Genomic DNA, 3,846 nt, shown 5'->3' with positions numbered 1-3,846 from the left:
GGAGCAGGTGTAGAGGGAGGGAAGGGGCAGAACTGAGGCCACATAGCCCAGGGAGCAGGGAAACCTGAAGGAGACCCCAAGCAGAGGTCCTGTGGGCTTTCCAATGTCTGGTCCTGCTGAGGCCTGGCTGCCCTTGTGATCATGAGCCGGCAACCTACAGTCGCTACAGCCCTGTCCTGCTGGTCTCCTTTTGGGTCCTGCCTCTGCATAGCCTGTAGCCAGACTCAGGCTGGGATCTCCCATATGGACTCTAAGGCAGGCTTTCCTATACTTCCCATGGAAATTCTCCAGCTGATGGAAGAAGTGAACACCCCAAGCTGGGGCCACATTCTCAAGTGGTCTGTGAAATTTTTGCAAGGTTTGTGGTTCATCTAAAAGGTTCATAATTTCAAAATGGAATTCTTGATAGTTAGGGAGATTTTTCACATACCCCGAAGGGCTCCTCTTTCTCCAGGGTTGGGTCAAAGTCCTGTGTCCAGAAGCTCCCTGGTCAGCAGTCCTCTTGGCTTCCCTGATCACCCAGTATCCAGCCTGCATGGGCCCTTCAGTCCCAGGGGCCATGGTGAGGCTGGGTCCCTGGGCCTGGCACCATCTAGACACCACTTGGGGGTCCAGTGATGTGCAAGCTACATCTCTAACCCCCGACCTCTGCCTTCTCTACCTCCCTGTGCACTCCCTCATTCAGAGACACTGAGCGTCACCTCGCAGGAGTTTCCGTCTTAACACATGATGGAAGAGAGTTTCACTTCAGGCCACTGTTCCCACTGTGTCTTAGTCCATTTGGGCTGCTCTAAAGAAACTACTGTGAACTGTGTAATTTTTAAACAACAGGAATTTATTTTAAACAGTTCTGGAGGCTGGGAAGTCCATATCAAGGCAGATTAGGTTTCTGGTGAGAGTTAGCTCTCTGGTTCATTGTTAGCATCTTTTGGCCAACAATGTCTCCTGTGTCCTCCCATGGTGGAAGGGGCGAGGCAGCCCTCTGGGGCCTCTTTTATAAAGACACTTATTCAATCCATGAGGCTCCATCCTGGTGACCTAATCGCCTCCCCGTACTCCCACTTCCTCATTATCATCCCTTGGGGTTTAAGATTTCAACATATGAACCTTTAGGGGACACTAACTTTCATTTCATAGCATTTGGACTTACACCATTGCCTCACTCCCACTCCTCTAATTCTTGGGCCTTCAGACTTAGACTGAGTCACACCACTGACATTCTTGTTTCTCTAGCTTGCAGATAGCAAGCCGTGGGACTTCTCAGTCTCCATAACCACAAGACACAATTCCTGTAATAAATCTGCTCTTACATATCCCTGTATATAGCCTGTTGGTTCTATTTCTCTGGATAACCCTGGCTAATACACACTGCTAGCACCTGTGCAACACCAAGGGCCTGGCCATCTGCTTGAAATCGAAAATAGAAAACACACACACACACACACACACACACAGAGAGAGAGAGAGAGAGACCCTGCCCAGAGCCACCCACCCAGTGCCTGTCCCCAGACCAAGGCCCAATCCCCTTTGCCTGTCTCCATCACAAGCGCCACCAGCCTGTCTGACAAACTGCCCTCCAAAGTTATTGACATTGGCCTGGCCGCCTGGGGACGCAAGGCCCTGAACATTGTGGAGAATGAGATGCTGGGCCTGATGTACATGCAGGAGCTGTACTTGACCTTCAAGCTACTAGAGGGCATCCGCATTGCCAGCTGCCTGCACACGACCATGGAGACAGCCATTCACATTGAGACCCTCATCACCCTGGGTGCCCCAGCAGCAACATCTTCCTCACCCGGGACCATGTGTTGGCTGCCATTGCCAAGGCTGGCATTCCAGTATACACATGGAAGGGCGAAAGGACGAGGAGTACCCGTGGTGCATCGAGCAATCACTGTAATTCAAGGATGGGCCCTCAACATTATTCTGGAGGATGGGGGTGACCTCACCAACCTCTTCCACACCAAGTACTCACAGCTCTTGCTGACCATCTGAGGCACTTCCGAGGAGACCATGACTGGGGTCCACAACCCACAAAGGATGAAGGTCAATGGGATCCTGAAGGTGTCTGCCATCAATGTCAATGACTCCATCACCAAGAGCGAGTTCGACAAGCTCTGTGGCTGCTGGGAGTCCCTCACAGATGCATCAAGCAGGCCACAGAGGTGATGATTGCTGGCAAGGTAGCGGTGGTAGCAGGCTATGGCAACATGGGCAAGGGCTGTGCCCAGGCTCTGTGGGGTTTCGGGGCCCACGTCATCATCACTAAGATTGACCCCATCAATGCACTGCAGGCTGCCGTGGAGGGCTATAAGCCGACCACCACGGACGAAGCCTGTCAGGAGGGTAATATCTTTATCACCACCACAGGCTGTGTCAACATCGTCCTTGGCTGGCACTTTGAACAGGTGAAGGATGATGCCATCATGTGTAACACTGGACACTTTGATGTGGAGGTCAATGTCAAGTGGCTCAGTGAGAACACTTGGAGAAGGTGACCATCAAGTCCCAGGTGGCCAGGTACTGGCTGAAGAATGGGCGCCACACCATCCTGCTGGCTGAGGGTCGGCTGGTCAGCCTGGGTTGTGCCATCGGCCAACCTAACACAGGGAAGAAGTGAGCAAGTGAGAGAACTCTGAAATTTCACAACTCCGCCATGGACCTTTGCAATCCTAGTCACAGGGAGACCCCTCTTCGCCCCCAGGCCTCCAGGTGAACACAGGGAGCCTGCTGGAGACGGTGCAGAGGCACTGCTCAAGTCTACATGGATCCCACAGGCTTTTCATCCCTGATCTGCCTGGTGCAGCCACTGCTGCCTGCCATGGAAGGGAACTGGGCACTTTCGTGTGCCCCAAAGACACATACCGCAGCTGTGGTGAGGAGGAGTGGGTAGACGATTCTCTGCATGGCTTCCCTCTGCTGCTCCTCTCTGCCAAACGGGACTTGCCTGCTTTGGTGACAGGCTGCCAGTGCGACCGCCCACCCCTGCCTGAGCATGACAGCCACAGCTCAGTGTTCCTCTGAGAGCCCAACCCCCAGAGGCTGCCCATTAGCCCGTTCCACCACAGGTTTGCCTCTGCTGCCCCAGGCCAGGGAGGGAGCAGGAACCTTCCTGAGCTCCTAACAGCAAAATCCAGCTTTAGGAGAGAAATGCGAGTGGGCCATGAGCCCAACAACTGCCATTGCTCATTGCCCCAGCTGAAGGGTCCTGCCCTCCTGGGTGAGAGGTGCACAGCACAGCCACCCTGCAATGCCTGGACATTGCAGCTGTGGCCTGGAGCCCTTTGGAAAGCCCAGCCCCCTCAGTCCTGTGATCTGTTCTCAGGCTCCAGGGGACCAGCCCACCCCTCTGTATCACAGCCAGTACCTGAACTCCGGGTTGCTACAGAAATACTAAAGATCATTAGAGACTACTATGAACACCTCTATGCACACAAACCAGAAAACACAGAGGAAATTGATAAATTCCTGGAAACACAAAATCTCCCAAGATTGAGCCAAGAAGAAATAGAAATCCTGAACGGACCAGTAATGGGTAAGAAAATCGAATTAGTAATAACAAACTTTCCAAAAAAAACACACACAAAAATTTCCCAGGACCAGATAAATTCACAGCTTTGTACATCTACCAAACGTACAAAGAAGAGCTAGTATCAATCTTACTGAAACTATTCCAAAATATTGATGAGGATCCAGTATCATCCTGATACCAAAATCAGGCAAGGACACAACAAAAAATAAAACCACAGGCCAATATCTTTTATGAACGTACATGCAAAAATCATCAAAAAAATACTAGTAAAACAAATCCAGCAGTGCATCAAAAAGATAATTCATCACAGTCAA

The 3,846-nt window shown here is 51.6% G+C and overlaps 1 pseudogene; it reads left to right on the top strand.

Moving 5' to 3' along the window:
- Positions 1 to 1,563: 1,563 nt before the first annotated feature.
- Positions 1,564 to 2,620, top strand: LOC116480833 (adenosylhomocysteinase-like; annotated as a pseudogene).
- The last annotated feature ends 1,226 nt before the right edge of the window (positions 2,621 to 3,846 follow it).

This window comes from Hylobates moloch, unplaced genomic scaffold, assembly GCF_009828535.3.
Source record: "Hylobates moloch isolate HMO894 unplaced genomic scaffold, HMol_V3 SCAFFOLD_3, whole genome shotgun sequence".
Lineage (NCBI taxonomy): Eukaryota > Metazoa > Chordata > Mammalia > Primates > Hylobatidae > Hylobates > Hylobates moloch.
This window is presented reverse-complemented; position numbering and strand designations above follow the sequence as displayed.